The 20,919-nt window shown below is 38.5% G+C and overlaps 1 long non-coding RNA gene across 1 annotated transcript in view; it reads left to right on the forward strand.

Moving 5' to 3' along the window:
- LOC127544657 (uncharacterized) overlaps positions 1-20,919 on the forward strand; it is a 36,809-nt gene continuing 15,890 nt past the window's right edge. The window contains exon 1 of the long non-coding RNA XR_007949505.1: positions 1-94. This is a non-coding gene — a long non-coding RNA (uncharacterized LOC127544657). The remainder of the gene's footprint in view (positions 95-20,919) is intronic.

A 20,919-nucleotide genomic window follows, 5' to 3' on the forward strand; every position in this document is an offset into this window, starting at 1 on the left:
CAGAAATCTCCTGAGGAATTTGGGGGTGGGCAGGGGAAAGGCTCCTGAGGATGGAATAGGTTGTGTATAATTCAGTATGTCAGATAATGCAGAGGTGGTAGAGAGGGTGAGTTCAGGGTGATGACTGGGGGTGGCAGAAGAGACAAGTGTTTTCCCCTTCTTAGAGGAACGATCTGGGGAAGGAAACTATATAGTCTACCTTGGACAATTTCTAAGAAGTGTCTATCCTTTGTTTGGCAGGATTTATTCTCAAGAAAGATTGGGTGAACTGGTGTTCTTAAATCCTCATTTTGACCTTCTACATACTCATAATAATGATTGTTTTGAAATTTTCTAAATATGTTTCCTTTTTTTTTAATGATACTGCTCTTTTCAGTGAATTTCGCCAATACTGAGGGCATTATCTTTTCAATGTCTATATTTAGGGTATTTTTTGCGTGGTTTCTTTCCCTTATTCTTTTAAAAATGCTCTAGGCTTCTCTGAAATAAGAGGCCCTGTCCCAACCTTTCTGTGCAGCTCTGAGCCTTGGCTTTGAGCACAAAGGTCCATTGTGTTTGCAAGAGGAAACTTTGCCTGCCCTTTTGAGGAAACAGCCTGGTTTCACAGAGTTTGCCTTCTGAGCTGGGACTGGAAGCTGCCCCACTGATTTGTTCTTAGACTGAGCCAGGGCTGAGCATCTTTAATGTGATTTGCTTTGATTAAGACCCTCTCATCAAACTTTCCCCCAGTCTATCTGAGCTGGCCTGAACACACTTTTCAACACAATTTTCAGTCTATGTTGAGCTGGAAAGTAGGTTCATTCCATTAGACTCTATTCAGAGGATTGGTTTCATGTGATTTTCCAGGGAAACTGGGAGAACTGAAGCAGCTCCCTGACTTTATTCCACCATCTTGGCTCTACCTCAGAAGTCTTTTTTTCCTATTCTTATTTAAAGGTTTGAGTTCCAGATTCTATCCTCTCCCTTCTCCCTTCTCCCCAAGACTATAAGCAGTTAGATATAGTTTATACATGTGCAACTATATAAGATACTTCCATATTAGTCATTTTGTACAAGAAGACTCAAATGAAAGAAAAAAAGCAATAAAGAGATAAATACCATGTTTCACCCTGAATTCAGCCAGTATGAGTTTTTCTATGAAGGTAGATAGTGTGTTTTATTATTATTCTTTTGGGATTGTCTTCAATTGTTGTCAAGATGAAAATAACTAAGTCATTCAAACTAAGTATACTTTTAACTTGTACTCAGCTTATCTTCACAAAACAGTAGTTCAAGTAACTGGAACTTATTCTTTAGACTTGCTTCTAGACTTCCCTGGCGATCATCCAAGGCTTATCCCCCAGAGCCATTGATGCTCAGTTTGCTAGGAAATGGGAGGGTCCCAAGAGGAAGGGCTAACAAAGATGAAGCCAGAGGAAAGGGAGGGTCCAAGGAAGAAGGTAGACCAGGAGGCTTAGAACCTGATCTGGAGGCATCTAAAGAATGAAGTTGGGCTATTTTGAAGAACAAGATATTTTTCTCCATCTCTACTCTCTCCCTCCATATTTTTTCTTTCTCTCTTTCTCTCTTTGCTTATCTTCTTCCTGCTCACACTCTGCTTGCTTCTTCTGTCTAAATCTGGAATTAGCACCCAAATGACACAGGATTCTGCCCCTCATTCCTATATTCTCCCCTGGAAAGGGAAGGGGATTGCTTCCTACCTTCTGTCCTTTCTCTCTTCTAATGCCAGCTGGTCCACAGTCTCACCATCCTTCTGTATAGTCGGCAAATCCTAATTCAAAATGACTTCTCACAGGTCTCTCAAAGTGAAGAATAGAAGCTTTATTCAGGAATCTCATGAAAACTGGACATCCAATAAACTGGGGTTCCCCAGGAAAAAGGAGGTCACCCCTTCAGAAGTCAGGGGAGATTATATAGTCACAAGCCATAAGATCATGGCAATTCCCTTCTCCCCACACACAAATACACAAATCTGGTCTATTCTCATTATCTTGCTTAATGCCTGGAAGTAACATGGACTTGTTAAATTTTGACCTGAATTTTATGATGCTCAGTTTGACAAGTTTTACACCTGTTTTACTTTATCCAATATGAGCACTCTATTTCCCAAATTCCCCAGGTAGACTGAATCTAAGCTATAAATTCAATCTACCTTAGTTAATGATTTTATAAGAAAACATATAATTCCCTCACAAAGAGGAGATTTGTTTAGAGGTAAGTAATCCATTAAACTAGAATAACTAAGGAGACTTGGTTTACCTCAGATTTCCTCAACAAAAAGAGATTACCTAGTTTATAGAACCCTTAGAATATCTCCAGTTCATTCATTAGTTGGCTTCTTCTAAGAAGTTAAGTAGAGGTTCAGGAGGTCAAATATTTCTACTAGAAGAGCAAACCTTTTGTACTCCTTCCCAGAGGGCTAATGATTAACAGACCTTTGAAATTGGGTCTGGAATTATCTGAGATATCCTTAGTTTCCTGTTACGCTCACCTCCAACTCCCAAAACTTCATGATAGTCATGTTCCTTCCCTGAGGAAGAATGCACTTTGGTCATAAATTCATCCTTCTCCAAAGATCTGATAGGTAAATTATCCCTTGTTCTCCTAATTTGTTTATGGTATCATCCTTTATGCCCAAATCATGTATCCATTTTGATCATATTTTGGCATGGGATATGAAGTGTATGTCTATGCCTACACTTAGACATATTCTTTTCTGACATATTATTTGCTTCTGGCATATTATTGAAGAGCAGGTGTTTCCCAGGGAAGCAGTTAACCTGAATAATTATATGAAAATATATATGAAAATTATATAATATTAAATAAAGTTCAGGTCCAGCTGTTCATTAAACAGTTGGACCTGAACTTTATTTATATCTTATACTTCTAAATCCCTGCCAACCTAGAGCAATTTTTCAAAGAATTTATGCCCCATCCCAACCTGAAAAGAATACAATATCTGCCCTAGCTGGGTGGAAACTAGGTAGAGGAGAAAGTTAGCTCAAACTTCAGAAACTGAATTTTAAAAATCTTTACAAAAAGAAGTTAAGTCAGACTCTCTGAATCATTGGTTATTAAGTTATTTCTCTTAGCTACTGGAATGAGTTGCCATTTCTTTCTCCAGTGGATCCCTTATCTATATACAATTAACATTAAGTGATTTGCTTATAGACTCACAACTAGGAATTTTCTGAGACTGGATTTTAATTCAGGTCTTCCTGAAGCTGAGCCCAGGGCTCTATCCACTGCACCACCTAATTTCCTTTAACTAGAGATGTTTAATCAAAGACTTAGTTGTCATGCTGTTATGCAGATTCTTTTTCAGAAATGGTTTCTGAAATATTGTTTAACTCCCAAACTCTGTAATTGTGTTATATAATTCAATCTATACCTGAAAAATAAAATCTGAGAAAAAATATCTAATAAATAGTCATTTATTCTCTGCTGGGGAAACTCTAATGGATATGTTCCAAATTTAGCCTGATTCAGACTAGTTTATTTTTAATATTGAAACAAAATGAAATACTTGTAAGCTTTTCAACAGTTAACTAAAAGATTGATTTAGCCATAGCACGAAAATAGTCAACAAGGAAACATATTAAGAAAATATCAAATTGATTAATTTGAGGAAATCTTGGAACAAGATGCCAAACTGCATTGCAAGGCAGCAATCTTCAAAACTACATGATACTAAGAGATAGAGGGATGAATTAATGGAAAAGAGTAAGTACACAAGACATGCTAATAAGTGACCATAATAACATAGACTTTGATAAATATGAAGCTTGGGACTTCCGGTTAAGATGGCAGAGAGGAGGCACATAGCTGTGTAGCTCCGTGCTTTCTCTTACTATCCATTTCATTACAAGCCTCTGAATTAATGCTTGACTGAAAAAAAAAAAACCCACAAATAGTTACCAAGAGAAACCATCCTTGAGATTCACCAAGAAAGGTTTGTTTTTACTGGAGGGCTGGGACAGTTTTAGACCGGGTGCAGGTGGAGGGCAGCGGCAGTGAGAGCACGGGAGCAGACTGGAGAGGGGGTGGGGAGTGATTGCAGCCGTCTCTGCGGGGAGAGCTTCGCTACAGGACTGGATACTTTGCCCTGGCAGCAAGTCAGCAGCCCAGCAGAGAAGCTAAAAACACCAGGGGTGAAGAATACAACCCCAAACAGCTGGAGTCTCTTGGGACCTGGCCACCCCTCCCCCACAGTGTTTCAGCACGCTCTCAGAGTCTCAGAGCGCAGGCGCAGCACAGTCTGGCTAGTGCCTCGTTGCTGCCCCCACAGTCTGTAGAGGAAACTCAGTAACACCACCCAGCCCCTCCCCCAAAGAAAGACTCCAGTTTTTTCTGTTTTTCTTTGCTAGTTTGTCTTTGATTATTAGACAGAATGAGCAAGAAACTGAAGAGGACTTTAACCCTTGACAGCTTTTATACAAATAGAGAGCAGACTCTAAATCCTGAGGAGACTAAAAACAGACTGTCTCCAGGTGAATCCCCAAAGGAGGAGATCATCTGTTCCTCAGCACAGATGAATCTCACAGAGGAAATTAAAAAGGCTCTCACAAGGGAGCTAGAAGAAAAATGGGAGGCTTGGCAAAAGAGCCTGGAGAAGTCAGTTAAAGAGAGAGTGGATAAAGAAATAAAATCCTTGAAAAATAGGATTGGTGAACTGGAAACAGAAAACAGCTTTCTAAAAAACAAAATTAGCGAAATGGAAAAAAATTCCACAGAACAAAAGAACTCAATGGGACAATTAGAAAAAGATTTTAAAAGAGTGAGTGAAGAAAATACTTCACTGAAAATCAGAATCGAACAATTGGAATTGAATGACTCGAGGAGACAAGAAGAATCGGTCAAGCAAATCCAAAAAAATCAAACAATGGAAAAGAATGTGAAATACCTTCTGGGGAAGACAACAGACCTGGAAAACAGATCCAGGAGAGAAAATGTGAGAATCATTGGACTCCCAGAAAAGCATGATGAAAAAAAGAGCCTGGACACTATTTTCCAGGAAATTATCAAAGAGAACTGCCCAGAAGTCATAGGAACAGAGGAAAAAATAAACATTGAAAGAATTCATCGATCACCCACTGAAAGGGATCCTAAAATCAAAACACCAAGGAATATAGTGGCCAAATGCCAGAACCCTCAGATGAAGGAAAAAATATTGCAAGTGGCTAGAAAAACCCAATTCAAGTATCAAGGAGCCACAATAAGGATCACCCAGGATCTGGCAGCATCCACACTAAAAGATCGAAGGGCCTGGAATATGATATTCCGAAAGGCTAAGGAACTTGGTATGCAACCAAAAATAACTTACCCAGCCAGAATGAGCATCTTTTTCCAGGGAAGAAGATGGACATTCAACAAAATAAGCGAATTTCACCTATTTTTGATGAAAAAGCCAGAACTTAACAAAAAATTTGTTACAAATTTAGAATTCAAGAGAAATCTAAAAAGGTAAAAATTAATCTTGGGAACTATATTTCGGCTATAAAGATGTATAAGGAATACATATATACCTTGTTCTAGAAACTGATGTGGAAAGGACATTGTACCAGAAAAAGGGTAAAGTGGGGGTAGTACATCTGATGAAGAGGCATAGGAAACCTATTATATCTGAGAGAAAGAATGGAGGGGGATGAATATAGTGGGTATCTTACTGCCTTCAGAATTGGCTTTAAGAGAAAAAATTTAGACATATTCAATCTATTGTGAAACTTCTCCCACCTCATTGAAAAGTGAGAAGGGAAAAGTGAAAAGGGAAGGAATAAGCTAAGCGGAAGGGAATACGGAAACTGGGAGGGAAAGGGGTAAGATAGGAGAAGGAACTCTAAGGCGGGGGGAGGGATACTAAAAAGGGAGGGCTGTGAGAAGCAAGTGGTGCTCACAAGCTTAATACTGGGAAGGGGGGTAAAGAGGAAAGAAGGGAGAAAAGCATAAACCGGGGTTAACAAGATGGCAAGTAATACAGAATTGGTCATTCTATACACATTTATGGTAAATGTGAACGGGGTAAACTCCTCCATAAAGAGGAAGCGGTTAGCAGAATAGATTAAAAGCCAGAATCCTACAATATGTTGTTTACAGGAAACACACATGAAGCGGGGAGATACATGCAGGTTAAAGGTAAAAGGTTGGAGCAAAATCTACTATGCTTCAGGTGAAGTCAAAAAAGCAGGGGTAGCCATCCTGATCTCAGATCAAGCTAAAGCAAAAATTGATCTAATTAAAAGAGATAAGGAAGGGCACTATATCTTGCTAAAGGGTAGCATGGATAATAAAGCACTATCTATATTAAACATATATGCACCAAGTAGTGTAGCATCTAAATTCTTAAAAGAGAAATTAAGAGAGCTGCAAGAAGAAATAGACAGTAAAACTATAATACTGGGAGATCTTAACCTTGCACTCTCAGAATTAGATAAATCAAACCACAAAATAAATAAGAAAGAAGTCAAAGAGGTAAATAGAATAATAGAAAAGTTAGATATGATAGATCTTTGGAGAAAATGTAATGGAGACAGAAAGGAATACACTTTCTTTTCAGCAGTTCATGGAACCTATACAAAAATTGACCATATATTAGGACATAAAAACCTCAAACTCAAATGCAGTAAGACAGAAATAATAAATGCATCCTTTTCAGACTACGATGAAATGAAAATTACATTCAACAAAAAGCCAGGAGGAAGTAGACTAAAAAATAATTGGAAACTAAATAATCTCATACTAAAGAATGATTGGGTGAAACAGCAAATCATAGACATAATTAATAACTTCACCCAAGAAAACGATAATAATGAGACATCATACCAAAATGTATGGGATGCAGCCAAAGCGGTAATAAGGGGAAATTTCATATCTCTAGAGGCCTATTTGTATAAAATAGAGCAAGAGAAGGTCAACGAATTGGGCTTGCAACTAAAAATGCTAGAAAAAGAACAAATTAAAAACCCCCAGTCAAACACTTAACTTGAAATTCTAAAAATAAAAGGAGAGATCAATAAAATTGAAAGTAAAAAACTATTGAATTAATTAATAAAACTAAGAGTTGGTTCATGAAAAAACCAACAAAATAGACAAACCCTTAGTAAATCTGATTAAAAAAAGGAAAGAGGAAAATCAAATTGTTAGTCTTAAAAATAAAAAGGGAGAACTCACCACTAACGAAGAGGAAATTAGAGCAATAATTAGGAGTTACTTTACCCAACTTTATGCCAATAAATTCGACAACTTAAATGAAATAGAAAAATACCTCCAAAAATATAGCTTGCCCAAACTAACAGAGGAACAAGTAAATATCCTAAACAGTCCCATCTCAGAAAAAGAAATAGAACAAACTATCAATCAACTCCCTAAGAAAAAATCCCCAGGACCAGATGGATTTACATGTGAATTCTACCAAACATTTAAAGAACAATTAACTCCAATGTTAAATAAACTATTTGAAAAAATAGGGATTGAAGGAGTCCTACCAAACTCCTTTTATGACATAGACATGGTACTGATACCTAAACCAGGGAGGCTGAAAACAGAGAAAGAAAATTATAGACCAATCTCCCTAATGAATATTGACGCTAAAATCTTAAATAAAATATTAGCAAAAAGATGACAGAAAATCATCCCCAGGATAATACACTATGACCAAGTAGGATTTATACCAGGAATGCAGGGCTGGTTCAATATTAGGAAAACTATTAGCATAATTGATTATATCAATAACCAACCAAACAAAAACCATATGATCATCTCAATAGATACAGAAAAAGCATTTGATAAAATCCAACATCCATTCCTAATAAAAACACTTGAGAGCATAGGAATAAAAGGACTTTTCCTTAAAATAGTCTGGAGCATCTATTTAAAACCTTCAGTAAGCATCATATGCAATGGGGAAAAACTGGAACCTTTCCCAGTAAGATCTGGAGTGAAGCAAGGTTGCCCACTATCACCATTATTATTTAATATCTTATTAGAAACACTAGCCTCGGCAATAAGAGTCGAGAAAGATATTAAAGGAATTAGAGTAGGCAATGAGGAAACCAAACTATCACTCTTTGCAGATGATATGATGGTATACCTAGAGAACCCCAGAGATTCTACTAAAAAGCTATTAGAAATAATTCATAATTTTAGCAAAGTAGCAGGATACAAAATAAATTCCCATAAATCCTCAGCATTTTTATACATCACCAACAAAACCCAACAGCAAGAGATACAAAGAGAAATTCCATTCAGAATAACTGTTGATACCATAAAATATTTGGGAATCTATCTACCAAAGGAAAGTCAGGAATTATATGAGCAAAATAATAAAAAAGTCTCCACACAAATAAAGTCAGACTTAAATAATTGGAAAAATATTAAGTGCTCTTGGATCGGCTGAGCGAACATAATAAAGATGACAATACTCCCTAAACTAATGTATTTATTTAGTGCTATACCAATCAGACCTCCAAGAAAATATTTTAATGATCTAGAAAAAATAACAACAAAATTCATATGGAACAATAAAAAGTTGAGAATCTCAAGGGAATTAATGAAAAAAAATCAAATGAAGGCAGCCTAGTTGTACCTGATCTAAAATTATATTGTAAAGCAGCAGTCACCAAAACCATTTGGTATTGGCTAAGAAATAGATTAGTGGATCAGTGGAAAAGGTTAGGTTCACAAGACAGAATAGTCAACTATAGCAATCTAGTGTTTGACAAACCCAAAGACCCTAACTTCTGGGATAAGAATTCATTATTTGATAAAAACTGCTGGGATAATTAGAAATTAGTATGGCAGAAATTAGGCATGGACCCACACTTAACACCATATACCAAGATAAGAACAAAATGGGTCCATGACCTAGGCATAAAGAACGAGATTTTAAATAAATTAGAGGAACATAGGATAGTTTATCTCTCAGACTTGTGGAGGAGAAAGAAATTTGTGACCAAAGATGAACTAGAGATCATTACTGATCACAAAATAGAAAATTTTGATTACATCATATTAAAAAGCCTTTGTACAAATAAAACTAATGCAAACAAGATTAGAAGGGAAGCAACAAACTGGGAAAACATCTTCACAGTTAAAGGTTCTGATAAAGGCCTCACTTCCAAAATATATAGAGAACTGACTCAAATTTATAAGAAATCAAGCCATTCTCCAATTGATAAATGGTCAAAGGATATGAATAGACAATTTTCAGAGGATGAAATTGAAAGTATTACCACTCATATGAAAGAGTGTTCCAAATCATTATTGATCAGAGAAATGCAAATTAAGACAACTCTGAGATACCACTACATACCTGTCAGATTGGCTAAGCTGACAGGAAAAAATAATGATGAATGTTGGAGGGGATGCGGGAAAACTGGGACACTGATGCATTGTTGGTGGAGTTGTGGATAAATCCAACCATTCGGGAGAGCAATCTGGAATTATGCCCAAAAAGTTATCAAATTCTGCATACCCTTTGATCCAGCAGTGTTTCTATTGGGCTTATATCCCAAAGAAATACTAAAGAAGGGAAAGGGACCTGTATGTGCCAAAATGTTTGTAGCAGCCCTGTTTGTAGTGGCTAGAAACTGGAAAATGAATGGATGCTCATCAATTGGAGAATGGCTGGGTAAATTGTGGTATATGAATGTTATGGAATATTATTGTTCTGTAAGAAATGACCAGCAGGATGAATACAGAGAGGACTGGCGAGACTTACATGAACTGATGCTAAGTGAAATGAGCAGAACCAGGAGATCATTATACACTTCGACAACGATATTGTATGAGGACATATTTTGATGGAAGTGGATTTCTTTGACAAAGAGACCTAACTGAGTTTCAATTGATAAATGACGGACAGAAGCAGCTACACCCAAAGAAAGAACACTGGGAAACGAATGTGAACTATCTGCATTTTTGTTTTTCTTCCCGGGTTATTTATACCTTCTGAATCCAATTCTCCCTGTGCAACAAGAGAATTGTTCGGTTCTGCAAACATATATTGTATCTAGGATATACTGCAACATATCCAACATATATAGGACTACTTGCCATCTAGGGGAAGGGGTGGAGGGAGGGAGGGGAAAAATAGGAACAGAAACGAGTGCAACGGATAATGTTGTAAAAAAAAAATTACCCTGGCATGGATTCTGTCAATATAAAGTAATTATTAAATAAAAATTTAAAAATAAATTAATTAATTAATTAATTTAAAAAAAAAAAAAGAGTGAATGCTACAATGAGGCAAATTTCAGTTTGATGCCAGAGAAAACTTCCCAACAGTTCAAACTGCCCATCAGTGGAATGAACTGCCTTACAGAAGAGTGGAGTCACCATTGCAAGAGATTCCTAAACAAAAGCCTGTTGTGTATGCAGGTAAGAATGGTTTTCTGTGCATAGATCCACTAGGTGGTCTCTGAAAGTCCTGCTCACTCTAATATTGTTTAATTCTGTGATATGGTACAATCTGTCCTTGAAAAAGAAATACAAACTCTAGTGTGCCTGACAGCCATCCAGCCTCTGCTCGATGGCTTTAATGACTTTAATCTGTCCTTGAGGCAGTTCTGGGACACCTCTAATTGGTAGGGAGCTTTTCTTCACATCAGCCCTAAATATGATTCTAAATAATGTCCACTTATTGAATCCACATAGTAAAGAAACTAATCCATTTTCAACATGGCAGACCTTCAAGTACTTAGCTGAGCACTACTATCATATTCCAGAATCCTGTTTTACAACTTTATCCAGTGTACCACCTAGTGGCCCTGATGGGCAAAGATAACTTAAGAATCATAGTTTCTCCAAGAGATGTAAAACAAATCAAAAACATGAATTCCATAAAACAGAAAATAATGCTGCCTAGAGTTTTTCATTAAATACAGCAACAAATAGGATTTATGAACCACCTGAAAAAGGGGGAAATATATTTTAATGCCTGAGGCCTATAATAATCAAATTGTATCATTAGTTTTAAAAATTGTTATCTTTTGATTTTACATCACCTTAATTTTCCACTTTATCTTTGTTCTGCCTAGTAAGACATCCTCTGCAACAAATAATAAGAGAAAGAAAGAAAACAACACAACAAAACTAACCAGCAATTTAGCCAAATTTTCCAATAGGTGCAACACCTTGCACTTTGAGAAATAATTATCACATCTATTTTTACAACAATTTACATCAATAATATTAAACAAGGATTGTTTATTGTTGTTGGATTCCTTTTCTATTACTGTTTTCATTGTATGTATAGTTTTTTCAGTTCACCTTAACTCACTTTGCATCAATCTTTATTTCTTGTTATGCTTCTCTGTATGCTTCCTATATACTATTTCTTAAAACATAGTAATATTCCATTTTCATGTGTAGCATTTTTTTAGCCATCATTTGGCATCTGCTTTATTTCCAGTTCTTTTCTCCTACAGGATGCTGCTATAAATATCTTGGAATATTATATTCCCGTCTTTGCCTTTATGATAGTTTCCCTAGCACTGGAATCACTGTTAAAGCTATAGACATTTTAGTCATTTTCTTAACATTATTTCAAGTTGTTTCCCAGAATATCTGGACCAGTTTGCAGATCCACCAGCAGAGCTTCAGTGTGACTGTCTCTCCACGGCTGCTGAAACAGTGAACATTCCTAACTTTTGTCATCTTTGCCAAGTTACTAGGGGAAATTTATCTGCTTCAAATGTTAGTGGTGTTTAGTCATTTACCCTTCTTTTGCTCATATTCACTGACCAATTATCCATCAGGAAATTAGTCTCTCCTACTTCTATTGGTTCCCTATACATATTGACTATCATAGCCTTAGAAAAGAGATAACATGATGCAAATTCTCCCCAGTTGAAGCTTCTTTTTTAATCCTGGTGATGTTCATTGTATCCACACAACACAATTTCAGTTACATGTAACAAAGATTATTTATCTTTTCTTTGGTGATTAGCATCATCCTCTCTGACCAACTGACTTAGTCTCTCTTTCTCTCATTCCCACCTCCTCTCTATCCTATTACTGGGAAGGATTCCTGATGAGGATTTTAATGACATGCTCTTTGATATTTAAGTCATATACATCTATGACAAGCTGATCAGGGCATATGATGTGATTTTCCTAAGCCAATTATATTTCCGAATTGCTCTCCAGGACTTCCTGACTCCGGGTCCCACATCATAGCTATTCATGCCAATATCTTGTTCCTTCAAATAGCCAACGTTTATAAAGTGCTTTAAGATTTGCAGAGTCCTCAATTACTCCATCATTTGATGAAACTCCATAAACGTATAGTTTGTATTGTTGCAGTTTGAAAATGGTCATTGCTTATCTTCCTAATATTCAGCTCAGCTCAGTCATCCCTGCTTCCCAGAAGACTTTCCTGCTCCCACCGATTGAGATTTGTCTCTCCTGTCCTTCATTGCACGGCTTGACCTCCCCCATCCACTTATCCTATTGTAATCATAATTCTGTCTCTCTCTCTCTCTGGGTCTCCGAATCTATGTTTCTCTCCGTGTCTCTTCCTCTTACTAGGTCTCTGTCTGTCTGTCTGTCTGTCTGTCTGTCTGTTTCCCCTTCCCTGCGTGTCTCTGTCTCTCCCCCTCTACTCTGTCTCCCATTGCTGAAAACCAAGCCCTTCCTATAGAAAGCCCCTAATACATGCTTGTTGTCTTGAAACTGGATGCTCGGGATGAGCAGCGCACCTTTTCAGTGAGTGGGTGCCTTCCCCTCCCCCCGGGATCCTGTGATCGGTTTCCATGCGGTTTGTTCCTCCGCTCTAGTTAATTGCAGCCTGTCACCAACAAAGCCACATGGGGCACAGACAGGACGGAGGGACCACAAGGAACAGACAGAAGAAGAACCCGCGGCGGCAGACACCCCCAGTTTAAGGTTTTGTCAGAGACTGTCCCTAATGCTGCCTTGTACAGCCTTTATCTTGAGTCTCACTTTCCCTTCCCAATAGCTTTTGATTCCACATCACCTTTTTTTTTTTTTTAATACAACAAAACTGCTTCCAGTCCAGTCCATCTGCAGACAGATGTTCTGAGCCCAGATATTGCTCTAGAGCGCCACCTCCTGGGTGACAGTGACCAAGGTTTGTCATCTGTCCCGCCCCTACCCCATGGGCTTCTGCCATTTCACAGTCATTGACTTTCTGTAGCTTAGTTGAGCTTTCACTTTCAGACAGAACTCTGGGATCTCTCCCATAGATGCCGAGGTAGGCAATGTCCCAGACATCCCTAAGTCTCCTGGCTTTGGGCGGGTTTTTCCTATGATAAGATGGGCGGACTGGGGGAAGGGGGAGGGGGATGGCGAGCCAGGTGCGAGTGTTTCGGGAGGGATGTTGGACTTAAGCATCTCCAAGGTCCCTTCGGGACGCTCAGTGCTGTGATGCCCCCGCCCGCATCTGCCCTTTCCCCAGTACTTCATTGAGGGAATGGACCAGAAAGCCTGAGCCTTGGGAGAGGGCTCCCGGGGAGGTCCAGGCGTCTGCTAGGGGAGGGGTGTGTGTGAGAATGTGGAGCAGAGGCGGGAATAGCCGGGAGTGGAGAACACAGGAGGGGCGGATAGAACCTTGGAATCCAGGAAACACGGGCTCCTGTCCTGCAGCGGACTCTGTGAGTGTGGGAAAAGTTCTTCAAGTCTTTGATGATTACTGAATTCGGTTTTGAAACGGAGACAATGAGATGTCTGCAACTCGGAATTCTGTGTGATTTACTTGAGGGGAGCAGAGCCAGGACGGCGGAGAGTGCACGGGGCTTTGTCTGACCCGTTCCTGCTTTCCCTCAGATCAATACCACATCCAGCCTATGAACAGATTTTGGAGTATTAGGAACCTCAAATATATGGAATGTAACACATTTCCAGCAGAGGAAATTTTGGAAAAACTTCATAAAAGGTCTGTTTCAAAAAAGATTTACTTGAAATCATGTCTATAAAATGTTTTGCAATTTTTAATTGTTGTACAAAATGTTTATTACTATTATTATTTGAGAAAGAATGACTATTAAATTCTTCTCTTTATGACACCTCGGGTCACATGATATTAGATTCAAATAGATTCAAAATATAAATTCTGGTCATGTCTCTAATAGACGTTGAAATGCTTCAGGCTTTTGAATGGACACAAAGACTCGGGACCAAAACAGAGCTAAAGTAATTTGCAAATTGAAAGCACTTCAGGAATAGGGGACTAAGCAGACTCAGGAGATGAGGGACTGAATTTTTAAAAAATAATATTGTTTTATTTTCAATTAGGGTTAAGTGACTTGCCTAGGGTCACACAGCTAGAAAGTGCTAAGTGCCTGAGGCCAGATTTGAACTGAGATCCTCCTGACTTCAGGAGCTCTAACCACTGCACTACCTAGCTGCCCCTAAAGATAGTTTTCAACATTCATTCTTGCAAAAAGGTAACTAGGATTAGTAATTAATAATCATTCTAGCAGCAAATTAGCAGTTGCCAGTTTCCAATGTGAAAGCTGAATTCCTTTTCACAAATGGGACTCACTCAGGAACTGGAAGCAGCCTTTAAGTACTGATCCTTTCCAATATCTCAGAGGGGGGCACTTTTCACCTTTGAGCTCAGGTCTGTTCTCTGGTTTCTAACATCATCCATGATCAAAGATCCACAAGAGGGAGAGGCAGCATCAGAGGCTAGCCTGAAGGGGGAGGCCCAGACACAGGATCTACCATGTCGTAGCTCTTTTCTACCTAAGAAGGAGAGGGTAGAGTATCCACTTCCCCAGACAGGGCACATTGTCTCTCAGGAAGGAAACAACTCCCTTCCCATAAAACACAGAAAAGAAATAGATACTAAGTCACCCTCTCCTAGAAAGGAAGAAAGTATATCATGCCCATTTGGCGATATCTGAACCTAATTATATGGTCTTGAGAAGAAAGACACCTTCTCTCTATCAGACAAAGCCCTGACCATCACCCCAACTTCAACACATACAGTGGGACCATTGTATAGAACATGACTTATCTCTGTTTCTCCCAATAAATTCTTGTCTCTATCCCAGTTTACATTTCTGTTTCCTGGGGAATTGAACTTAAGTTAGATGTGTTGTCACCCTCCCCCAAAGGATTCACTCTCCCCAAGGAATGTCCTCTTCTCCCTAGGCTCATATTGGTCAATGCTCCTGAGACTGGTTAAGGATGCTTCCTTCCTTCCCTCAAGTTTCATACACCATCTCTGCTTGAATCTCTGGGGCCAGACTTGCTCCCTTGCTCTTTGTTGGAAACATGTATGAAGAGACACAGACATCCTTCTACAGAGAAGGAAGCTGATCTTGATCCAGATTCAAGTCAGAGTTATTTGCATTTAACTCAGAAATGCAGCTTATCTGTGTCTTTTTCAAAACCTTCCTCTGTCTTCAAGGAAAATTACCCCAGGCCATTACTAGCAGTTACTTGATCCTAGACTTATAATTGATATACTTGTACCATTTACTGATTAGCACTCCTCCTATAAAAATCATTTATTTTCCCTACTCTCCTCCATGTCATAAAGACTAAATCTCCATATCCCTGTCATAGACATGGACTTAGTTATGTTACCATGTTAACACCCCATGTTTCATCACCAGTACCAACTCCCTGTCTTCCTATCACACATTTCCATTCTTCTCTCTTCTATTTCCTCCAGGTATAATGAAGACTATCAGACCATGGGGCTCCATTTTCTCACTTTTTTCAATTTCCTTCTTCCAGATGCTCACATTGACCTCAGGTAAGATTTCTGCTCTTATTCATTTTCCAGGACTTAAAAAAATGTTTCTTGAGAACTGAATTATGATCCTATTAAGATTTGGTTCTCTCTGCCACATGATCACTTGTTGCAATCAACAATTCTCTTATTACCAAAAATTACTCCAAGTTCTTTCATATTTCTCCCTATTTTTCCTTTTCCCCCTCTTGGATTCTTCCTGGGATCCTATCTTTTTTCTACATATCTAGCAAACCTGGATTTCATCTCAACATTTGAACAAAGCATGATGATGATATTTAAGCTCCTAGCTATTATGTCTAGTTAGAATTCTTGAAATCTTTTTTGCCTCTTCTGTGATTATCTGGTAACAAAGAATGATTATTCAAGGAGCTTGCCACATTGGAATGAATCAGAGGGCTGGGTTTAAGTCACATTTCTGATACTCACTTATCTACCTAACCTCCCTAGATACTCACTTATGTATCTAACCCCCCCCGGATGTTTCCTCATCTATATTACTGGTGTTGGCATAAATGCCTTGTAAGGTGCTCTTAGCACTAGCTATATAATCCTAAGAATGGCCTCTTCCACCACCATACCTCCAATCTGTTCTACAACACACAGGATAGAGGTTCTTCACTCATCCTTTAATCCTTTGTTCAAACATAGACAATCAGAAAGTGTCAGCATAATGTTAGGTGCTCAAGTAGCATACCCAGGTATTGGGTGAACTTTGAATGTCCCACTCATATTATATCCCTAGTATTATGGAAATCCTTAGACAATATATTAGTCCTCGGCTTTGCCCCCCGAAAGGAGAAGACATAAAAAAAATTTCCCCCAGCACCACCACACTTTGATACTTGAGACACTACAACGGTGTCATTTTCTTGTAAACATTATAAATTGTCTATTGAGCAATTTCCTTAAAATTTCCAAAGAGTCATATGGCATGATATTCCATAGTGAGAGAGAGCTCAGTCTTATTTATCTGTTAGATAACACTCTACTAAAGCCAAGAAGTCTCTTGTGAGCCATGAGACATCTTTCCAAAAGACTGCAGTATCCACTCTGTCAATCGAAAGTATGTGTTATGTGTTAGACATTTTTCTAAGGGCTGGGGATATAAAGGAAGGTAAAATATGGTACCTATTCTCAAGGTCTTGACAGTCTAATCAGCAAGACAACATATAAATACTTATTTACATACAAACTAGAATTAAAGGGGACAGAGAAAGACTTCCATTTGAAGGAAGAATTTTGAACTGATAGCTGAAGGAAACTAGAAGCTGGAGAGAGGAAGAGTCGGCATGCCAGAGAGTCATGCAAACAGCCAAAGAAAATGCCAAGGGTCAGGATAAATTGTCTTATTTGAATAACTGCAGTTAGGCCAGTGGCACAGGATTGCAAAATATCTCTGAGTGTGAAACATCTTAAAAGAATCATTCTGGGACAGCAAGTGTTTTTGCCAATATAGAAATAATTTTTTTTTTTTATATTTACTTTAAACCATCAAAAACCAATCAGAAACAAACATCAAAAACCAAATGAGGCTTGTGCTCAGTTCAATTATTGTCCAGTCATTGAGAACAAGAGTGATAAAGGCATCATCAAGAAGCTCTATTTGAATCCCAATGATCTTTATTAATGCCTGGTTTATTTATTTATTTAAAAAAAAAAAAAGCCCAAACTAGACGACTGAAAAGAGTTAATTGACCTTGTTCATGTGTGTGCATAGAAAATGACAGTACAAATAAATAAATAAATAGAGAAGAAGAAAAAAAAAAGTTGCCAAACCCAAAGATATCCCACAAAGTTTAAGCAATCAAAATGACATGTCAGTATATGATTTCTCAGGTGAACAGAAGGGGGAAAGAAAGAGAAGGGAAGAGGGGAAAGAATAGGAGCAAGAGAAGAAAGATGAGGAAGAGGAAGAGGAGGGAAGAAACAGCAGCATTGCTCAACTGAAAGTGCTCACTTTGGTGCTGGGGGAGGGAGAGATAGGAGGAGAAGGGCAGGTACTACTACTCACAGATTGCTGTTCCTCTTCTATTCTGGAAGAGGATCAGTGACACATCAGAAGGATGATATTTTGTTTTCTTTAGTAACTTTTTCTTGACAGAACCCATGCCAAGGTAATTTTTTTACAACATTATCCCTTGCACTCACTTCTATTCTGATTTTTCCCCTCCCTCCCTCCACCCCCTCCCCCAGATGGCAAGCAGTCCTTTACATGTTAAAAAGGTTACAGTATAAGATGATGTTTTTACTTGCAAGTGAATTGGATTTAAGTGAGACAGGACTGCAAAGAAATCTGCCTCACATCTCCAGAATCAACAAAGTCTAATAACAAGACATAGATCAGGATGATTGAAAATGTCCCCACTTCTAGTGGATTTTAGCTACAAAAAAAAGAAGAGATAACTGGGATCAATGAGCCAAGTGAGGGGTTTTTGAGGATGGGTGTTTGTGGGAACTGAAGAAGTGGCCAGTAAATACATCACTGAGAGAGAGAGAATAATAGAAATGAACTGAACTATAATGGGCTTACTTTTGCATGTAAGCTGTCTGCCTTTGCAAGAAAAAGAATGAAGATAGTAACAGAATCATCTGAGTGATGTGGGAGGAGGAGGAGTGAAAAAAGAGTTCTTAATGAATCCCCTCAATTCTTTTTTTCAGTAAAATATGGGTCAGAGTTTTTAGCTAGGAGGGGAGGGGAAAACAGGAAAGAAGAGGTGTAAGTTTTGGAAGAGCCATAGTGGAGAATAGAATAGTGAGATGATGTGCGAGTTGGAAATGAATATCCTTTCTTAAGGCTCAAATGAGGTTATAGAACATCAATTTGTAATGAACCTAGTCAGCAGAGTTTCCTAATTTTCTCCAGCTTCCTTCAGCAGCAGTGTGTAGTAGACAAGGAAGCAAAGAGTGGGAGTAATCCCAGGGTGAAGTGTGGCAGTGCAAGGTTTACAAGAGGATGAGGGGTAAAGGACTCAGAGGAAGAGAAATGGCCACCAGTGGGCACACACATTTCACATCTTGATCAAAATATCTGCTTGGCCATGATACCTCTAGAGGCCCTATCCTGTTCTTAAAATCTCTTTGGTCAGTCAACTAAATCTGTTTCTCACATTCAAAGGACTCAGTTACTCAACTTATTCTGTTCATATAGTCAACTACACCTAGCAAAAATGAACAGAAAAAAACAAGTACTTCTACATGGAACCCTTATCATCCCCCCCTTTTCTCCCTCCTCCCCTTCCCGCCCCCCCCCCCCAATCTGCTCCTACACTCACAGGTAATGAGTGTAGGATTAAAGGCCGGTTATATTCAGTATCTTGGGGAATGGGAAGCACTACAGGAGAGATCTACCTCCTCTTTTATTTCAACAACTAATTGGACTTTTAATAGTTGCTAGGCCCAGCCACCCTAGTCTTGATCTTCACGGGCCTCAAGTTGAGGGAAACACTGGTCATGGTCTCAGCTTTTCCTTCCCTGGCCCCAACACCAGAAGAACGAGTCTTGGCCTAAATTCCAGCCTCATGGTTCCAATTCTAAAGTGTCAATCTGAGGATGACCTTCACAGCTTGATTACCCTGCCCCATGGGGCAGCTTTGGGGTATACAAAACCCTAGGGCACAATGAAGATAAATTTCGTTTATCTAGAGTAACAAGGCTTAACAAAAGTTACTTTTAAACGTTAAAGAACAATTCAAATGGAACTAGAAATTTTGGATTTAAAGTCTCTGTCCAAAAAGGTGGAAGAGAAGGGGGAAGAGACAGTGGGAGGAGAAAAAAGAAGCTTCTTCCATCACCTAGATTCATGGTTGGGGCTGAGAAGGGAATCCATGAATGATCAGGCTTATCTTCTATTTTGGTGCTGCCATCCCGGGAATCTCCCTACAGCAGATGAAGGCCTTAGTTGCCATGGTGCCAGACTCTACACCAGGTCCCCATATTTGCCACAATCACTGGCTGTCTCTGTCTTCTTCCTTATTCAGTCAAACCTCCTTCCTCATTTCAACTATCTCTTGTGTGCCTCATTCTCATCTCTTAGTTCCCAATATTTCCCTGGGCAGGGAAATGGGCAAAACTCCAAATTACAGAATTTTCAGAGCAGTTTTACATTACTTCTCCCATAAGATTTCTAGCACTGCCCTCTTAATCCAGAAAGGGATCAGATATATAAATTTTTTTGTTTATTCATTTCCCACAACATGATTAGAAATTGAGTAGAGGAATCATTGAAAACTGAGAAAGAAAGCTGAAAGATTCTATTTTTCCTTCCCATAATCTTTCAAGTCATAAAATGTATTATTATTTCACAACTTTCCCAGTAACTAATCCTGGATTCCTCTCTTTGTCTCTTCTTTCTCTCTCCATGTCTTCACTAAGCTATATCTAGCCACTTTTTTGCTGCTTCTAAGACGTCACATAAGTGAAAAAGACAGTTTTGGGAATTCTTATTATCTAGAAGATAAAGACTGAATGTGATTCTGCCATTATATGAACCAAAATGCTCTCGAATTGATAACTAGTTGCTATTGAGGAGATCCAGGATGTTTTTTCCCCTTCTCATTTTCTCATTCTTTACTAGCTCAAATCAGTCCCTGAAAAACAGGACTAATAAGGAAATTGGACTTAAATGCCCCTCAGTCTTCTTTAGCCCCCACTTTTCTCCCTGGGGAAGCCTATTGTCTTCTACTCAGGCTTAAGTGGCTAAGAGTGGGGGAAAATCCTTCATTTAGATATTCAAGTGCTTTGGGATGGTCTGGGAGTAACAGTGACATGATCAAAGTCATCCCTCATTAGAATAAATCAGTCTCTCAATATGATATTCATTCTTCTCATTAATTGTTAACTACTCAGAGTTGATTGCCATCTCTCTGAAACATCCACTCTTCTAAGGGCATATAAGCCAAAATAGGTTTCTATGATCCATCTTTGGTTTCTGAGAGACAGCAAATTACTATCCTTTAATCAATTATTCACTAGTTGCAATTAAAAAACAATAAATTACCCAGAAAATTTGTCTCTCAAACTTTTTCATCTGTCATATGAGAATGGGGGAACAGATTTGTTCTGTTTTCTGATGAGACAAGACTTTGAATTCTGTCTCTTGGTAGCATGGAGTCACTCTTCATTAAACAAATATGTCCTCTTAAACAAGAGAGACAAAAGGATTCTACTCCAAGGGAATATAAACAGCATGTTGC

The sequence above is a fragment of the Antechinus flavipes genome, chromosome 1 (assembly GCF_016432865.1).
Source record: "Antechinus flavipes isolate AdamAnt ecotype Samford, QLD, Australia chromosome 1, AdamAnt_v2, whole genome shotgun sequence".
NCBI classification, from domain to species: Eukaryota; Metazoa; Chordata; class Mammalia; order Dasyuromorphia; family Dasyuridae; genus Antechinus; species Antechinus flavipes.